Consider the following 20,253-nt stretch of genomic DNA (forward strand, 5'->3'; position numbering starts at 1 on the left):
AAAATATTTGTAGAAAGCAAATTCTGAATTTGCAGTTTTTTGGAGTTTCACCAGAAGCCTACTGCTACAAGTTGGGTTTATCCAGTTAGGGCCAGAAACACATTATATGTCCAATCAAAACAGCTCAATGTTTCATACTATACTGCTTGGAAACAACCTAAAGTCCAAAACTTTGTCATTTTGATGGACACATTCACAAACAGAAGAAGATGCAATCAATTATTAATTACAATTTATTTGTCCAGCTCTGATTCGGAGTCATTGGTTCAATCTGCCACAAGCAGATACTGAAACACACTATCATCTGGGAGCACGTAATTGGTTTATGTACAATGAGTTCATAGCTTCATTCCATTTTCTAGTAGGCAAATGTTGTCAGGAAACTACTATCAGTATTATCTGAAGTGACAAACTTTTGTACAAACAGTTTGAAAGATCATTAAGAGGTCTACCAAGACCATCCGCAATTTTCAAATGAAACAGGAAAAAAGTTTGAGAATCACTGCTCTAGTTCTACATTAGTCCTTGGTTCAAGACGAACTGAATGATGTGTTATAGACTCTGCTGTGCAGGAGATCAGGTTTCATAATCAGTGATCCCTCCAAAAATTCTAGCACAACACTCATTGTAATTGATGTTTTGCATAAAGAGTCAGTTTCTGGGGACAAGAAGTTACATGAGCACCTCTGTTTTAATTTTTTTTAAATTTATAGTTCTGGGGAGAAGCTTGAAAATTTGACCCAAACATGATGCTGGGTAAATTTTTTCAGACAAAACATTATTCCAATAAATAATGCAAATGTGGATCTACCAAAACATTTTACAATTTTAAGTTGAATTCATTGATTTTTTTGTATTGAAACCTGTTCCCCCCTCCTCCCAAACAAATGAAACATTTTCTTTCTACATTTTCACAGTTTGCACATGATACCAAGTTGGGAGGGTTGCAAGTGCTTTGGAGGATGGGATTGTAATTCAGAATGATCTGGACAAGCTAGAGAAATGGTCTGAGTTAAAAAGGATGACATGCAGTAAAAATTAATCAAAAGTACTCCACTTAGGAAGAAACAATCAGTATCACACACACAAAAATGGGAAATGACTATCTAGGGGTATGTCTACACTACAAAGTTAGTTTGAATTAACGGTAGTAAGTTCGAACTAACTTTCATAGGCGCTACACTAGCGCTCCGTTAGTTCGAACTTAATTCGAACTAACGGAGCGCTTAGTTCGAACTAGGTAAACCTCATTTTACGAGGATTAAGCCTAGTTCGAACTAGCTAGTTCGAATTAAGGGCTGTGTAGACCCTTAATTCGAACTAGTGGGAGGCTAGCCCTTCCCAGGTTTCTCTGGTGGCCTCTCTGGGCACAACCAGGAAAACTCTTCTCCTCTCCCCCAGCCCCGGGCCCTTAAAGGGGTAGACTCTGGCCAGACGGCACTGGAGTCAGACAGCCCTGCCAGCAGTCTCTGCCCCTGAGCCAGTGGCCCCATCATGAGCCAGGTAGACAGTGGCAGTGAGCTGTCCCCTGCCCAGTCCCCAAGCACCCAGGGGCCAGCCAGGGGCCGTAGACGGCGCGCGGCCTCCTGGTCTAGTGCGGAGGTCATGGACCGCATTGAGATTTGGGGGCAGGCCCCCAATCTCCAAGATCTCCACACTAGGAGGAGGAACGCAGCCGTCTACGGCCGCATAGCAGCCGCCATGGCCCGCAAGGGATACAGGCGCTCGCAAGAGCAGGTGCGGAATAAGTTGAAGCAGCTGCGGCAGGGGTACGCCAGGGCCACAAGGGGCGGCGCCGCTACAGGGGCTGCCACCTGCCCCTACTTCGCTGCCCTCCACCAAGTCTTGGGGGGCAGGGCGGTCCGTGCCAGCCCGGGGGACAGCGAGCCGGGACCAGAGGGCCCTGACCTGGGCGCACCGGTGGGGCCACTGCCAGCTGTTCCAGCAGGGTCGTCCAGGGAGACCGTACCGGGTAAGTAGTTTGAATTAAGTAGTTTGGGGGGGGGGGGCGGAGGTGGGAGGGAGACCAGAGACCGCGCGCGTGGGCCATGCCTTCCACGGATCACGCAGACACCTGTGCATGTGCAAGTACGTGCCATGCCACCCTTGGGCAGGTGGCTCCAGCAGCGTCACACCCAGGGGCCATTGCCCAATAGGCACATGCTTGTGCAAAGAGACGTGACATGCTCTTGACCCCGGGGCAGGACCCAGCAGGATGCTTTCCCTTCACATGTCCCCTCTACACGGAGGCAGGGCCACACTATACATGGCACAGGGACATGGGTGCGGTCTTGGGGCAGCTCCCAGTCCCAGGGAGAGCCAGAAATCCTGACCATGGCCTCTGTACAAACACAGCGGCTGTGACGGTGCAGGACATGGTCACCCTCATGTTGCGGGTTGGGGGAGGGGGCTGGGCATCATCCTCTGCATCCCCAGGGATAACTGACCACTTCTCTTCTTTCTCTACAGCTGCACCAGCTGCTCGTCCAGGGTGCACCACCCCGCCCGGGACATGCTCCCGCACCCGCGGCCTGCTCCGGACCGCCAGCACGGAGCAGGAGTACCGGGACCAGCACCTGGGGGCCCTGCGAGCCGTGCACCACACACTACAGGCCTGGATGCGGGAAGACCTGCAGGTCCGCCACGAGCTGCTGGCTGAGCTCCGAGGACTGAGCACCAACCTGCAGCTCCTGCTGCAGAGCATGGTGCCCCATGCTGGTCCTGCGCCTGCTGCCCCCCCAACTGCTGTCCCTCCTCCCACTCCTCCCCCCCCCACCTCTTCCTCCTCAACCCCCACAACCTCTTCCTCAATGACCACACCCCCCACCTCAACCTCCGCACCCTCCACCCCATCCCCCCGGGGACACCGAGGCCCCCTGCCTCGCCGTGCTGGGAGGCGGTTGGCCCGGCGAGACCCCCACCCCTGATCCTTCAGTTTCTCCACACCCTCCTTTACCTTGCTTCCCCCTTTCAGCTCCCTCCTCCCAGTTTTCCCCTCCCCTCTCCCACCCTCTCTCTTCCCCTCTCCCACCTCCTTTTCCCAGTTTCCCCGAGTTTTGTTCAATAAATAGAGTTTCTAGTTTTGTCCACACGTTATCTTTATTTTGTACATCAAGAAGAGGGGCTAGGAAAGGGTAAGTGGAAGGAGGTGAGGGAGGAATGGGGTACGAGCCCCCGATGGGGAGGACTGGGCTGGCTCTGCGGGTTTCTGGGTGTGGAAGCTCTCCTGCAGCCCCCCAATTGCCCCCTCTCCCCAGATGGCAGCCTGCGGCAAGTGCAGCCGGGCTGATGGCCAAGTGGTGTGATGTGCCCAGTGTGGGTACTCCGGGCACTCCAAGCCAGGACTGCTTTGCAAGCAGGGCACCCCTGAGAACTGTCTGTCCGGGGTGGGGGTCGGGTCCCTTTAAGCGTAGCCCTCGGCTAGCCCGAGACAGCATCTCCAGGCTCTAAGTCCTCCTCTAATGCCCTGCCGGCACTGCTTCCGGCCATCCTTAACCTCGGTTCAGGGTCCACTTAATGTGGACATGCTAGTTCGAATTAGCAAAACGCTAATTCGAACTAGTTTTTAGTTCTAGACGCGTTAGTTCGAATTAGCTTAGTTCGAATTAACTAATTCGAATTAGCGCTGTAGTGTAGACATACCCTAGGAAGGAGTAATTCAGCAAGGGACCTGGGGTCACAGTGGACCACAAGCTAAATATGAGTCAACAGTGTAACACTTGCAAAAAAAAGCAAATATCATTCTAGGATGTATTAGCAGCAGTGTAGTAAGAAATAAGAAGTAATTGTTCTACTCTACTACATGCTGATTAAGACTCAGCTGGAGTATTGTGTCCAGTTCTGGGTGCCACATTTTAGGAAAGATGTGGACAAATTAGCAAAAGTCCAAAGAAGAGCAACAAAAATTACTAAAAGTCTAGAAAACATGAACTACGAGGGAAGACTGAAAGAAATGGGCTTTTTTAGTCTGGAAAAGAGAAGACTGAGAAGAAACATGATAACAGCTTTCAGGCACCTAAAAGGTTTTTACAAGAAGGGAGAAAATATTATTCTCCTTAACCTCTGATGATAGGACAAGAACCAATGCACTTAAATTACAGCAAGGGAGGTTTAGGTTGGACAGTAGGAAAAACTTCCTGTCAGGGTAGTTAAACACTGAAATAAATTGCCTAGGGAGAATGTGGAATATCCATCACTGAAGATTTTGAATAGCAAATTAGATGAACACCTGTCATAGAATCATAGAACCATAGAGCTGGAAAAGACCTCAGAAGGTCATCAAATCCAGCCCCCTGCTCTAGGCAGGACCAATCCCAACTACATCAACCCGGCCAGGGCTTTTTTAAGCTGAGACTTAAACACCTCTAGGAATGGAGACTCCACTACTTCCCTAGGTAACCCATTCCAGTGCTTCACTACCCTCCTAGTGAAATAGTTTTTCCAAATATCCAACCTGGACCTCTCCCACCTCAACTTGAGACCATTGCTCCTTGTTCTGCCATCTGTCACTATTGAGAACAGCCTTTCTCCATCCTCTTTGGAACCTCCCTTCAGGAAGTTGAAGGCTGCTATCAAATCCCCCCTCACTCTTCGCTTCTGCAGACTAAACAGACCCAAGTCCCTCAGCCTCTCCTCATAGGTCATATGCTCCAACCCCCTAATCATTTTGGTTGCCCTCTGCTAAACCCTCTTCAATGCGTTCACATCCTTTTTGTAGTGGAGGGCCCAGAACTGGCCACAATACTCTAGATGTGGCCTCACCAGAGCCGAATAAAGGGGAATAATGACATCTCTGGATCTTCTGGCAATGCTCCTCTTAATGCAACCTAATATGCCATTAGCCTTCTTGGCTACAAGGGCACACTGTTGACTCATATCCAGCTTCTCATCCACTGTAACTCCCAGGTCCTTTTCCGCAGAACTACTACTTAGCTGGTTGGTCCCCAGCCTGTAACAATGCTTGGGATTCTTCCGTCCCAAGTGCAGGACTCTGCACTTGTCCTTGTTGAACCTCATCAGATTTCTTGTGACCCAATCCTCCAATTTGTCTAAGTCACTCTGGACTCTATCTCTGCCCTCAAGCGTATCTACCTCTCCCCATAGCTTATTGTCATACGCAAACTTGCTGAGGGTGCAATCCATCCCCTCATCCAGGTCATTAATAAAGATATTGAACAAAACCGGTCCTAGAACCGAACCTTGGGGCACTCCACTAGAAACCGACTGCCATCCTGACATCAAGCCGTTGATCACTACCCACTGGGCCCAGCCTTCTGGCCATCTTTCTAGCCATCTTACCGTCCATTTATCCAATCCACATTCCCTTAACTTGCTGGCAAGAATATTGTGGGTGACCGTATCAAAAGCCTTGCTAAAGTCAAGGTAAATCACATCCACTGACTTTCCCATGTCCACAGAGCCAGTTACCTCATCATAGAAGCTAATCAGATTGGTCAAGCATGACTTTCCCTTCGTGAATCCATGCTGACTATTCCTAATCACTTTCCTCTCTTCCAAGTGCCTCAGAATGGATTCTTTAAGGATCCCTTCTATGATTTTTCCAGGAACTGAGGTAAGACTGACTGGCCTATAGTTCCCTGGATCATCCTTCTTCCCTTTTTTGAAGATGGGCACTACATTTGCCTTTTTCCAATCATCTGGGATTTCTCCCGACCTCCACAACTTTTCATAGATAATGGCCAAAGGCTCCTCCATGACATTTGCCAACTCCCTTAGTACCCTCGGATGCATTAAGTCCAGACCCATGGATTTGTGTACGTTTAGCTTTTCTAAATAGTTCCTAACCTGTTCTTTACCCACCAAGGACTGTCCATCTTCATCCCATCTTGCGTCACTTAGCGCATTAGTCCGGGAGCCCACTTTGTCCGTGAATACGGAGACAAAGAAAGCATTGAGTACTTCAGCTTTCCCCACATCATCTGTCACTAGGTTACCTCCTTCATCCAGTAGGGGCCGCACACCCTCTCTGATTACCTTCTTCTTGTTAACAAGCCTGTAGAAACCTCTCTTGTTATCCTTCACATCCTTAGCCAGTCACAATTCCATTTGTGCTTTTGCATTCCTGATAACTCCCCAGCATTCTCGAGCTATACATTTAAACCCCTCCCTGGTCATTTGTCCAAGTTTCCCCTTTTTGTAAGCTTCCTTTTTGTGCTTAATTTCACCAAGGATTTCCCCTGTAAGCCAATCCGGTCTCCTACCATGTTTGCCTCTCTTGCTACGCATCGGGATGGTTTCTTTCTGTGCCTTCAAAAAGGCTTCTTTAAAATACTGCCAGCTGTCCTGGACTCCTTTCCCCTTCATGTTAGCATCCCAGGGGATTCTGCCCATCAAATCTCTGAGGGAGTCAAAATCTGCTTTTTTGAAGTCCAAGGTGTGTATTTTACTACTCTCTTTTCTTCCTTTGGTCGGGATCCTGAAATCTACCATCTCATGATCACTGCTTCCCAGGTTGTCACCCACCTCTACTTCCCCTATTACTTTCTCCCTGTTTGTGAGCAGAAGGTCAAGCTGAGCACGACCCCTGGTTGGATCCTTCAGCACTTGTACCAAGAAGTTATCCACAACATTCTCCAAAAACTTCCTGGATTGCCTGTGTACTGCCGTATAGGTTTCCCAACAGATGTCAGGGTGATTAAAGTCCTCCACAAGAACCAGGGCCTGCGATGTGGAAGCTTCTGTCAGTTGTCCGAAGAAAGACTCATCTACCTCATCCACCTGATTCGGTGGCCTGTAGCAGACACCAACCACAACATCACTGCTGTTGTTTGCTCCTTTAAACTTAACCCATAGACTCTCAACAGGTTTTTCTCTCTGTTTATACTGGAGTTCAGAGCAATCATAGTGCTCTCTTACATATAGTGCAACTCCTCCTCCTTTTCTCCCCTGCCTGTTCTTCCTGAACAGTCTATACCCTTCCATGACAGCGCTCCAGTCATGCGAGTCATCCCACCAAGTCTCTGTTATCCCAATTAAATCATATTTCTTGGACTGGGCCAGGGCCTCCAGTTCTTCCTGTTTGTTACCCAGGCTTCTCGCATTAGTGTACAAACACCTCAGGTAACGAGTTGATCGCCCTATCTTCTCCATTTGAATCAGTGGTCCTCCTTTGTTGCTTGTTCCTCTTTGCATTTCTTCCCAATATCCGACTTTCCCACTCCTCTCAGGGTTTTGGTCACCATCCTCTGACGAACCTAGTTTAAAGCCCTCCTCACTAGGTTTGCAAGCCTGCCCGCAAAGATGCTCCTTCCTCTCTTGGTTAGGTGGATCCCATCTCTTCCTAACAATCCTTGTGCCCAGAACAGAGTCCCATGGTCGAAGAAACCAAAGCCCTCTCTGTACTGCAACACCACCTGCGCAACCACGTATTTACTTCCTCAATTCGATGATCCCTGCCCAGTCCTTTCCCTTCAACAGGGAGGATGGACGGACGAGAACACCACTTGTGCTCTGAATTCTTGGATCCTTCTTCCCAGCGCTACATAATCTGCAGTAACCCGCTCAAGGTCATTCTTGGCCGTATCGTTAGTTCCCACATGGAGAAGCAGGAAGGGGTTGCGATCCAAAGGTTTGATCCATTTGGTAAGCCTCTCAGTCACATCCTGAATGCGAGCTCCCGGTAAGCAGCACACCTCTTGAGATTCCAGGTCCGGACGGCAGATGGATGTCTCAGTCCCTCTTAGAAGGGAGTCCCCGACCACCACCGCCCATCGTTTTCTCTTGGGGGTGGTGGCCGTGGAACCCCCATCCTTAGGACTACGCATCCCATGCCTTCCAGTAGATGGTGTTCCCTTCTGGTTTCTTCCTTGTGAGGTCCCTTCCAAAGCATTCAGCACTGCAGAGCCTGTGGAGAGAGCCTGAAAGCGATTACTTACCTCTATAGCATTGGGGGATTCCCGTGCGGGCCTTTTTCCCCTTCTAGAAGTTACATGCTGACAGTTCTCTTCCTGATCCCGTACTGCCCTCTCTGGCTCTTCCGCCTGCTGTGCTTGAAGGATCAAACGCTGCCTTCTGTCAAGGAAGTCGTCATCCTCTCTGATCGAGCGTAGGGCCTCCAGTTGGGCCTCCAGTTCTCTAATTTTTTCTTCCAAAATGGCAACCAGCTTGCACTTAGTGCAGATGAAATCCATTCTTTAAGGATTCTGTTAGCACTCACCTGTTCACAAGCTCCTTGGTCACTTTCCCACTGCCTTATAAAACCCTGGAGTGCCTGAAAGTCCCTCCCCCTATCAAGGCTCAGCCAATCAGCAGAGGCTTCTGGAATTCAAACTTTAATTAGAAGCCAACAGTTTCCACCTGCCAATCACAGCACACACTACATGAAGGGGAAGGGTAGGGGGAGGGGAGGGGGAAAAGCCTCACTTACACACACAGGGGGAAAAAAACAAACGAAACAAAAAAAGAACAGACACCAACCCTCACTCACAAGCACAAGCTCAACACACAGCAAGAAGCCCCAAACACAACACACACTTCCCTTAAGAGTCCTGTATCTGCTTCTCTTCTACCTGTCAGAAATGGTCTAGAGGTGCTTGGTCCTGCCACTGATTGGACTCAAGGACCTCTCCAGGTTCTTTCCAGTTCTGATTTTATGATTTTTTAAACATAACATTTTTAGTTATTTCAGCTGTATTTTAATAAAATAGTTTTAAAAACCTCAAAGCCAAAAAGGTTAGTTTCAGGTTGAATTAATCATGTTGTGAAACTAAACATATATTTATTTCAAGTTTTTTGGTTAGCTGACCAAACCTGAAGATTCAGTAACTCAATCAGTTCTAGTCACGTGATCTCTAAAGGCACAGAAACCAGAAGGCAAATAACAAGAACCAAAAACTTATTTTTAAGCCAGTCTTGTGATTTATAACCCAGTCTCATGAGTTTTGGGGCCTGACTCATGATATTTGAATATCTTGTGTTAGCAATGATGCCTTAAGGGCTTTGAAATCTGTGAGTCTCTATAGCAGAGTCTTGTTAATTTGCACTGACAAGTAGAAACCCATAGCAAACAAAGGACTAAATGAACAAATAATTTGCAACAACAATGCATCACAAAATGGACACTGCTCATTTATCTGAACAACTGAAGCTCAGTTTTTAATTATTTAAATGCGGTTGTATACTTTGTAATAGTGAATTCTTAATAATATGATGCCTCAGAACATCATTCTGCTGTTAAATCTTGGCTGAGAAACAGAGAGACTGTCTGAATTTTTCGTCTTTAAAGTGCTACATAGTCCTGTTTTTTGCTTCAGAATTTTTTGTGTGCATGCATGTTAGTGACTTGTGAATTAATGCAGTTTTACTGTAACTGTCTTTATAGGTTTTCTAGCTGCTTTTTAATCTGTGACCCTGTTAGCCATGGTTTTCAGCAAACTGTGTCTTTTTAAATTTCCCAGGCTGATGCATTATGCTCAATTACATCAGTCACCTCCTGTACTCCTATAATTGAGTTTAACTCATTCTAGCAAAGACTTGTCACCTTGGCAAATTCAGAAAGGCCTGATTTACTGCATGAAGCCTGTTAAATACAACTATGAGAGTAAACCTTCAGCTGTTTGCAGATTATTTTAAAATATTTCTCTGTATCTGATGAGTAATAAAACCCATGTAACCCATTTTCTTTCAACAATAAATGACAAGTGGAAAGCCCCTCCTCAGCTCTCTGCCCAGGTCCCTGACAGTCTGGGAAAAATTTCTCTTTAAGCCACTTGCCTATTTAAAGTGTAAAGTCTGATTGATTTTACAAGGGAGGAAGAAAGAGTGAGCGTGTTATTGTGTTTCAGAACCTTCATCAGGAGTTTGGCCAGGACTGTCATGGGTAATTTGCTTGTTAGCTTGAGAGACCTCATGGATATTATGGAGCAGCTACATGAAATGTATAGAATATTTGAAGATATACATCTGTGTGTGTGTGTGTGTGTGTGTGTGTGTGTGTGTGTGTGTGTGTGTGTGTGTGTGAGAAAGATGACATTAGGATATAATATAATTGTTTGAGTAATGATTTGTTAATACCCTTTCAGAGGAAAAGACATGAAAGATTTAATTCCCCTCTACACCTAACACAGTTCTCTTCTGAGATAGGAGAATTGCCGTTGTTCATATAGTACCAACTAGGGGCCCCAGCTGAGCTGGTGTTATAGACATATAAAGTTAGGGACATTTTTATCATAAAGTTCTTAAAGTCTAAATCAGAGATACAGACAAAAAAATCAGTCCATTTTACAGGTGGGGAAATGAGACAGGGAAATTATGTGCCTTGCCCAAGGTCCCACAGTCAGTGGTAGAGCTGAGAATTAACCCAGATCTTCTGAGTCCCAAGTGAGCCCTATGATGAGTTCCTATTATGGTATCAGCTAGCATCAGGACAAGAACTCATCGTGCATAAAGCTGCATAGCTTCCTTAAAGTCAGCCTATTTACTCTAGCTGAGAATCTGGTGCATGGTAAATCAATACTGTGATACTAAATATGCCTTTCTATGGGCCTGAGCCTGGACTATTATAGCATTGGACATTTCATTATTGGTTTCTGTGGGAACAGGATTGAAGCAGACTTTTTATCCATCCAATAAAATGTTTTTTATCTTAAAAACAAGTACTAAAAATCAGAGAGTTAATTACACTTAAATGTATGTATGTTATGCCCATCACTTTCATATTGGAATACTGGAAACAAGAAGCAGAATCAAAACCTTGTTGTTCAAACAAAATTTCTCTCTTTTTTAAGCTTGTTTTATTATAGTTCAGAAAAAAAGGGGAAGAGCAGTGGAGGCCAATGTGGGAGCGTCCTGGTTTTCTTACCAATGAGCAGAAAAGCAGGAAGATTCAAGCAGTTCACGAGAATAGAGCATAACCATGGAACTGGGATCTCAACTGGAGAACAGATGCCTGACAGGAAATCTCACAAGGTGTCTCCCAGGGAAGGTGTGCATAGATTGTCAGTGTTTGAGAGATTTCAGCATAATGCGTATACATGCAAGCAGAGGACAATGAGTTAATTAAAGAGGCCCAAAGTATATCTTGAAGACTATTTAAAATGTTCTTTGAAAGGCTGTGATACATGTGGTTTATACAGCATGATTACCCTTTCCCAGTAACAAAAATAAAATAAAATAAATAAAAAGATTAAATCTATCGAACACAGAGTTTTCTGGTTAGTCTGCCTTAAAATAACACAGCTGCTTCCACAGCCTTTAATATAACACATACAGGATACCAGCAAAAATTGCCTGCCTTAGGAATAGCTAGAGAGTTTGTCTCTAGACACCTCTGACACATTACATACAACACAATCACTTAAAATCCAATATAATCTATATCACATAGCCAAAAGCCCCACCAGAGATTGCTATGCTTCCCCCTCCAGAAATGATCGAAACCTTGGATGGGCTTTGCAACATTCCCAAAAGATCAACAGACTTGGGTTATTTTGGACCCAGCTGAGAGGTGAACGAATTCCAAAGTTGAAGATGGATAATGTTTTGTGGAAGTTTCTGTCACAGAAATACAGTCATTGAGTGCTCTATGTGGGAAAGGAGTTAGTGAAGATGTCCCTCTCAGGTCACTGCAAAAAGGGATAAGCATTAATGCGCTGTTCAGCCACATCAGAACAGGAAAGGGTTAAAGTTTATCACTAGACTAAATTCTTATTAAATCCTAGGGCAAGGCAAGTGGCTCAGGTAACGTTCAGAGTGTGCCTAAATGTTCCACATCCAAATGTGTCAAAATGAATCTGCACGTTCAATTCAGCAGAGAGAGGATTATCGTGTTCCCCTGTGTCAGGGCCTTGCCCAAACTTCATCATCCTGTGCTGCACAAAGAGGAGAAGGCTGGCTGCTAGGACCCAAAAGAACCCTACTCACCAGGAGTGGCTGCATTAGGATCCTTCCACCCCTTCCGCAGGGAGGTATCCTTCACTAAACTTTGTTCAGATGTTATAAAAAGTTCAATCTATGAGATGGGCAAAGTTCTGGCTTGTTTTAACTGAGGCACTCCACCACTAAGAGATGGAATGTTAACTTGGAACCTGAGTGTTGTGCATTCAAATGAGTACATTGCAAAAGCTAAAGGTGTTTGTTTATTCTACAATACATTTATTTGCTATATTGGAGTAACATTGTAGACCACAAACTGTGGACTTGCACTCGCTGATGGCCCACACAGCTAGTCACATGATGCTAGTTCATTGTTCATATTCCCAGCATATGCACAAGATAAACATGCTTTCAGAATATGACCCACTCACTGAAAAAGCTGGAGAATACCTGCGTTAGATCATACGTTGGATGCCAGTCTAATTGTGAACTGCAAATTGCATCAAGTCATGCACAATTGCTATATTGCTATAAGCAAATACAGATGAAGTAATCTGATACGCATGAGCAGAACATTGTTAACCTGTTGGCTATGATGTAAAACATGTATAAAGACTGTTCTGTTTTATCCTCGATAACATTTAGCTCAAGATTTTTCCGAAGTGATTTGTAATTTTGGCTGCTTCAATTTTCGGGTATCTTGCTTGAAAATATGATGCTTTGTAGGGAAGAGAACCAAGGCCTTCAGGATGGGTAACACCTCTGCATTACCACCCAGCAGCCATGACAGGGCTATATGCATCATCACATAGTCCATGTTTCACGACAGAGATAAACACCATAGGACATACCACCTCAGAAGCTTGGACTGATAGGTTTCCTTGTGGCTCCTGATTGGCTTGGGCATCCCAAGAGAAATTCCAGAAAGTGTTTGTGCAAGAGATGGACTCCCCAAGCCGTTATAGTGATGGACCACCCTCTCAGCATGCTCCTGGACTCTGGCTTCTGCCCTTGACTTTGGGCTCCAGGCCTGACCTTCAGTTTCGGTACTTGAATTAGCAGGCAAAATTATATGTACAAAGTGGAACAGCTCCATTAGGGGAGATTGAGAGAAAAATACGTCTTGTTGACCATTTTTCAACCAGCTCTGTAAAATGTCCAGCCCTTGTGGAAAACCTTGACCTCTCTCTTTAATCTGAATCTTCTGGTGAAAGACACTGTCAGGAATGAGGCCTTCAACGAGCCAGTGTCCTGGCAACCTGCTGAGTGCAGCATGCCTGGAGAAGGCTGCCTGATTGGCAACACCACCTGATTGGGTGGAAAAGTCAGCAAACCAGTTCTTAAACCCAGCAGCAGCAGCCACTCCTGAGTCTCCTTCCTTGTTCCAGCCTTGGACCCAGCCTTGCCACACTCGAGGTAACTGAGTCCTGACTCCCAGCTCTCATTCCTGATTTCTGACTCCAGTTGTGACCCTAGACTTCTATTCCTGGTTACTGACTTTGACTCCAAACAGTAGGCATGATTACCCACTTGTCAGTTTCTGACAGTTTGAGCAGGACTAAACATGAACAATAAGGGAACTAGGGTTGATACAGCGAGCATGTATTCTACAAAGACCAATCTCTCTCTGTGAAAGTGGGAACTCTACAGATATTGCAGGCCTAGGTTCCCACCCTCTAGATGTACAATGCAGTCCTGCAATCTTGAGCCACACCATTTCAGCTCCACTGCTGGCTCTCCACAAGCCCAAGTTCCCCTTGCCCTCCACATTTATGGTAATCACACCAAATTTTGCAGGTTCCTAGATCAGTGTCAGCTCCTATTTCTGCTATGCTTGCAGTTGTACCCCATGTGCCAAACCCAGATAGTATGGATTATCTGTCTACTTGCCAGAAATAACTTGTCTTGGGCATCTCTGTTCCTGGAAAAATCAAGCTCACTTCTGGAACAATTTGAGGTTTAATTCAAGTGATTTCTGGAAACGGAAGTCATGAGAGTATTGCCAAAGCCACATTTCAGGTGTTACAGCAGAGATGTTGGCCATTTACCAAATATGAAATATAGTTCCAATGCTTGGTAGTAGTTTCTGAATGGAAAGAGGTAGCCAGGTGAAATGTTATCACTTCTGGTTTAACCTAAATGACTATATTAAAGGTGAACTGGCATGAATGGAATCCCCATCTAGCCAGGATATCTTAGTTGACCTATGCATCGAGATCAATGACTGAATATCAGCAAGGAAAAGAGATGGTTCTTTCTAAACCATCCCCCACATCTCTCCAGCAGCTTATACTAACACCTGTCCATCTGTACCCCAAAGATGGGCAATCAACATCTAACACAACTGTAGCTCCCTCTCTGGCTCTAGCACCTTTCATTGTCCAGTAGTGATCTCAAATAATTTCATGGATCTGCATCTAGTACAAGGACTCCCCTAACGGAACTCTATAGAGAGGTTATACTTTTCATCAGGACTGGTCATCCACTCCATGGCTCCCCTAGAAGTAATGATCCTTCAAGGCCACAGAGAAATCCTCAAATCTGGGCTAATGCATGTATCACATTCTTCGGTTGTCCTGGGCATTTCCTGGCTAATTGACAATAATCTGTGCATGTGTTGGCAGCCAGGCGTGGTACACTTTGACTTCTCATTTTGCTGACAATCCCTTTTTCTGAGAGCCAACTCAGGACCAGCAACACTCGGGCTGATTCAGTCCTCCAAAGAATTCAGAGACATGAAGCGAAGATACAAAGGAAACACCAGCAACACTGTTTCCCCAACGGTTTCAGGAATTCCTGTTAAACACCAACACAATGTCAACATATTCACCAAAAGGAAGTCGACATCCATTGCAGTTGTGACCGCTCAATTGACTTGCAGCTAGGAACAGGGACTTCCTCCTGGTGTATTTATTTACTCTCCAAACCCAAACTAGAGGGCCTCTAGAGTTATCTCAAGATAAACCTGAGGAAGAGCTTCATTTGCCCTCCATGTCCCCCTCTGGGGGCCCCAATTTTCTTTGTGGTAAAAAAAGGTTTCTTTCTGACTTTGTATGGACTACCAAGTTCTGAACAAGATTACAGTCCAAAACTGGTACCAAAACCAAAACCTTACTGCTTATTAGTGAGCTGTTCAAAAGAGTCAGTTCTAGCAAGCTCTTCACAAAGTTGGACCTCCACAGCACTTACAGCCTTGGAAGGATCTAGAAGGGAGATGAATGGAAGACCATTTTGTGTACCAAGTATGGCCACTTTTAGTATTTGGTCAGGATGTTTGGGTTGTGCAATGTCCCAATGACTTTCCAGCATATCATAAATTGCAAAGGGACACAATGGCCCAGTTTATTAAAATTTATCTAGATGTCCTTGTCGTTTTTTCTTAAATTCAGGCCCTCCACAGTCATCACATCCATACTGTCTTGGAGAGACTCCAACAAAATCACTTTGAGAAATGCAAGTTTGATAAAGACAGAGAAATTTTTGGACTATATCATCACACTAGGGATGTTGAGAAGTGAGTATTTCACTAATCATGTACAGCCAGCCCATCCTTATTGTAAGTCCACAGCCCATCCTTGCTATAAGTCCACCGGCCGTCCTCACTCTCAGTCCAAGATACATTCCAAAAAACTTGGACTAACAGTGAAACAACTTAAAGCAGGGACATTTTTTTTCCCACGCCTGACTTTCATTTGTGCAAATTGGTGGGGGGTTTTGCGCGACTTAAGAGTGAGGAATGGGAGGACCTATAATGCATAAGTTCCTACAGGCATCAACAACACTATGCAGTCCATAAAATTTTCATCGACTACACGATTAGTCAATAAGGGAAGGGACTCAGTTCCAGCTTATGCTGGGTCCAGGAGCTACCCCTGCTACAGCTCTGCAGTTTAAATGTAATAACTGCTGGATGGGCAGGGCACCTGGCTCTGATAGAGGCAGCAGTGCGGGGAGATGCTAGGCAGCACTGCAGAGACAGTGTTGGAGGGAACCAGCTTTTAAGCAATAACTCCTGTGAGGGTTTGTTGCCAGCCCTGAACCTAGCCTTGGCCTACTCAGATCTGACCCTTGGCTCCAGTTCCTGACTTTTGACTCCAGTTCTGACCCTGGGCTCTGGTATCTGACCTTTGACCCTTGCTCTGAATCTGGGGTTCTATTTCTGGCTATTGACTCTGACTCTGACCACTAGACATGACCTCCAAGATTCTGGTCTATGACAGGGACAATCATGAGGTTTTGAGCACAGGGTTGGAAGCCCACACTTCCTGAACTCTAATACTGCTACTTATTTACTATGGGTGCGTCTACACAGCAACACTAGCTCGAAATAAGCTACGCAATTTGAGCTACACAAATTGAGTTGCTTATTTCCAGTTTATTTCAAGATAGTCTATTTTGAAATTTGGCGCTGTATACATAGCACTTATTTCTAAATAAATCGCTATTCTGAAATGTCCCTTACTCCTCATGGAATGAGGTTTACAAGGACGTCAGAATAGTGAGCCCGTTATATTTCAAAATAATGGGCATGCTCAAAAGAGGTGGAATAGCTATTTTGGGATACCTTTGGAATTCTGAAATAGCACTGCCATGTAGACATAGCCTATGTGGCCTTGGACAAATCACTTAAACTCTCTTCCTCAGTTTCCCCATCTAAAAATGCGGCTAATCTATTTACAAGTCTTGGTAGAGGCTAAGAACTGCTCGTATGCTATTTTCATGGTTACAATGTCTCCTATACTCCTCACCCCAATCTACTTGCTGGTCCCCTCACCAGCTGCATTACCTTTTAGACTAAATGTTTTGAGGCAGGACCTCATTTTGTACAATACCCAGAACTACAGGTCCGGCCTTTGTTTCAACAGCAGTCTAAATGTTTAAAAGAAGTAAATATTGTGAAGATTAAGTAGTGAGTGCTTTCAAAGCTTTTAGAAGACAGCAAGTGTGCACTGAAGCTAAATGGTCTTAAAACACTAGCAAACCAGAAGTGGGAGCATTTTAAGCTCAGGTTGCACAGGAGTAAATGTCTACATGAGGTGCAAGGTAATGGAGAGTCAGGCCCTCTGTGCTCAGTCTCATTATTATTGTAGGGTAGAAAGAGCTGGCTACTACCACTGCTCAGATTCTGCAGACTGAGCTATTTTCAAAGGGAGAAAGTGAACATGTACATGGTATAATTAAAAGCAGGGGGAGTGAGCTGCTGTGTTAACTCCTTTCCAAACACAGCTTCCTGGAGGGACCCTTGAGCATTACCCAAGCACAAGGCTTGAGTTCTTGCCAACACTAGTTGAGTGGGGGGTGGAGGAGAGTGTTTTCTTGAGAAAAGCTACCCTATTAAAGCTTTCTGTTGCCAGGGGAATGAAGGGAAAATTCAGGAAAACTCCTTTTTATGTTCTTTATGATGTTTACTCTGCTGCATAGTGCCAAAAGAGGGATGAGAAAGACTACAACACAGCACCGGGCTGCAAAAGCTGTGTGCACTTAATAGGGTGACACACATGGCTGTGTTTCTCTTTGCCCTCTGCTGAGAGCTATAGGGAAGATCTGGCCTAAATAAGGAAATGAGAAGCCATGAGACTGACTGCTAGTGCTCGTCAATCAGCTCCCCCCAGGGTCTAGCCCACTGCTCTGACAGGAAATACACAGCGGATGTTGAATGAAAAGGCTGCTGCAGCTTATCTTCACGTGCAGGGGACTTCTTTGTGAACTCATTTGCTCTGAAAGATATGTGGCCCAGTACACTGTATTGTTGGCTCCCATTTTAAGCATGGCCATGTGATTCACATAGAAGTTGTGTGATATATTTGCCAAGGAAAGCTTCCCCCCACCTCTCACCAGCCACCCACTCTGCTAAGAATAAAGTTAGCAGAAGGTCATGGAGGTCGTAAGCACTGGCTGTTATTGCATTTTACAGGAAGGAAGATATGTTGTTTTAAGATCAGCTTATCAGCTGACTTTCCTGTGAAGAAGACCAGGACTTCTTCCTGTGCATCACCACCCCCGTAATTCCCAAACCAACCCTCTCAGTTTGAATCTCCTGTCAGCTCAGCTGTGTGCAGCTCTAAAACAGTTCAGTATTAAGCAAACAAATAAAAAAGCCATTGTGAAGCCATTCAGAATCAACATCTCTTATCAAGCTGACTAACAAGGAAGGATAAACCTCTTCTTCAGTGCTGCCTGTCATCTCACTCGCTCTCTCTCCCTGTCAATGAACAACTAAATCTGTTGTGATGAAATGGAGTTCCGTTATAAATGTTTGAAGAGTTACTTACAATGAAATTGTAAGCAGCAGAAAGCTGAAACGTCTGGTCTATTTTGTTTTTCAGTTTATTGTTTTGAAACTCAAATGTATTCTGTTTTTTTTATTGCCAACTCTGATTTTTTCATGCAATTGAAAAATCACTAGGCATAGCAAGGATTTTTGGAGTTAGGGTCCCCCCCTACCCTAGCGGCCTTGCTTTTATAGGGTTTTCACTTGGCAAATGGTTGTCTGTTTCCTCTCTTTGTGACAAATGCATTTCTGTGATGAGAAAAAATGCAGATGTTACAGATTCACTAAGGTCTTATTAGCTAATTATTCTTAATCTTTGAAGGATTATACATATTGAATAACGCCATTCATTGATAAACAGTTGAAGGGGATCCTCTTGGTTTCTAAAGTATTTACAGAGGCAGCTTTAACTGATTACGTTCACTTCCTACGCACCCAGAAAAACTAAGCCCACCAGTGTTTGTAGATCTTAAAAGAGCTCACTAATCTATCAAGAAACCACACTCATCAGACAAAACTCACTGGTTTCAAATTATTCCTTTCATTGAACAGAAACAACTTAAAATCCTGCATTACACAGGATGCCTTTTTAAATCTCCAGTAAGGTCTGAAATGACATCTAGTAAGAGTTTTACCAGGCATTACTTTATTTTGCGTTCATCTATGCTGAAATACTTTAGCCGCTAATATTGCAAACCTTTGGATTCCAGTAATAGTCAAGAGGGCAGAGAGGGGGTGAAAACTGGGTCAGCACAGGCCCGATTCCATTCCCACTGGAGTCAATAGGACTCTTGTGATTGACTTCAATAAGAGCAGGATCAGGCTTCAGATCAGCTTTTCCTGAGGCAGTTTCATTAACTGTGAGTTGACCCTCTCTTCTAAAGCTTTTCAGCATCTACATCCTACTGAAAATATTTCAGGTTTCAATGCCCAAGGCAGGATCCACTCATGCAATTTATATTCAGCAGAGGAAAAGAAAGAAGCTTAAATTGTTAGTTTATGCATATTACTGTGCATCATTTTCATACTTGTACTATATCTGTTTTAAATTTCAGTTTTCATTTTCAAACATGTTATCAATATTATCTTGTGTATTAAATAAAAGCAGCTGTACTGCCTACTGTATTTAATATTTTGCCTACTAGAATGTTCCCTACATTACCTGTGAAGTTAAACACGTGCAATACTGAAGAAATGTTTTATTAAAAGTTTTAACAGGCCCTTAGTGAACACAGCAGTAAAACTCTAAAATACCAAGATATTTTAAAGTGGATAGATGATGCCAGAGAGATGGCATTACATAAAATGAACTTGTACCATTCTGTTTCTCCTAAACAAATTGCAAAAGCCTCAGTCACATTGAATTTAAATCAGAATATTTCCGACTGAGTTATAACAAAGCTAAAATGGAAGGCAAAAGAAAGGGGAAAAACTTTTGTGCTTTGTTGTTGTCTGAATGGCTTTTGGTTTCAACTCTGTAATTTGCCACATGCCAGCTTACATCTATGAAGCAACCTTGTTTGAATTTCTACAAAGAATCTCATTCTTTTCCAATAAAAAGACCTGGCAATAATTCTGTTGGCACTAGATGAAGAGCTTGTTTATTCCACTGGTGATGGCTTCTGTTGTTGTTTTCTAGTTTAATGAAAGATCCATAAAAAAGGTCCCAAATAAACAAACAAACCCTGTGAAAGTTTGTGGATAAAGATAATGTACATTTGTTTTGGATATATCCCAAATGAATGTAAAACTGACTGGATGATGGTGAGGTGATATTAATAAAATTGCTGCTTACAAGCAGTGACCTTTGTTCAAAGACTATTAGAGCACCAGCAAAATGAGTTATTCTGCCACAGACAGACCTGTGACTATACTCAGCACCTGCACTTTACAGTTGTTCACACAAACTGTTTGTCAGGCTAGGTCTACACTATAGTCTTTTTTTTTTTTTTTTTTTGGAAAAAGCTACGCAAATTGTGCTCCGCAATTTGTGTAGATTTTTCCGATTGCTTTTCCAGAAGAGGCTTTTCTGTCATTTGGCCAAATGGTGGAAAAGCCTCCTCTTTTGGAGGAGCCCTTATTCCTCGTAGAATGAGGTATACAGGTCTCTTCAAAAGAGAGCGTTTGCTCTTTTGAAAAAAAAAAAAGTA

The 20,253-nt window shown here is 44.4% G+C and overlaps 1 long non-coding RNA gene across 1 annotated transcript in view; it reads left to right on the forward strand.

Moving 5' to 3' along the window:
* LOC149524190 (uncharacterized) overlaps positions 1–19,221 on the forward strand; it is a 41,874-nt gene extending 22,653 nt beyond the window's left edge. The window contains exon 2 of the long non-coding RNA XR_016349933.1: positions 10,746–19,221. This is a non-coding gene — a long non-coding RNA (uncharacterized LOC149524190). The remainder of the gene's footprint in view (positions 1–10,745) is intronic.
* The last annotated feature ends 1,032 nt before the right edge of the window (positions 19,222–20,253 follow it).

This window comes from Pelodiscus sinensis, chromosome 6 (genome assembly GCF_052426305.1).
Source record: "Pelodiscus sinensis isolate ZL-2025 chromosome 6, ASM5242630v1, whole genome shotgun sequence".
In the NCBI taxonomy this organism is placed as follows: Eukaryota; Metazoa; Chordata; order Testudines; family Trionychidae; genus Pelodiscus; species Pelodiscus sinensis.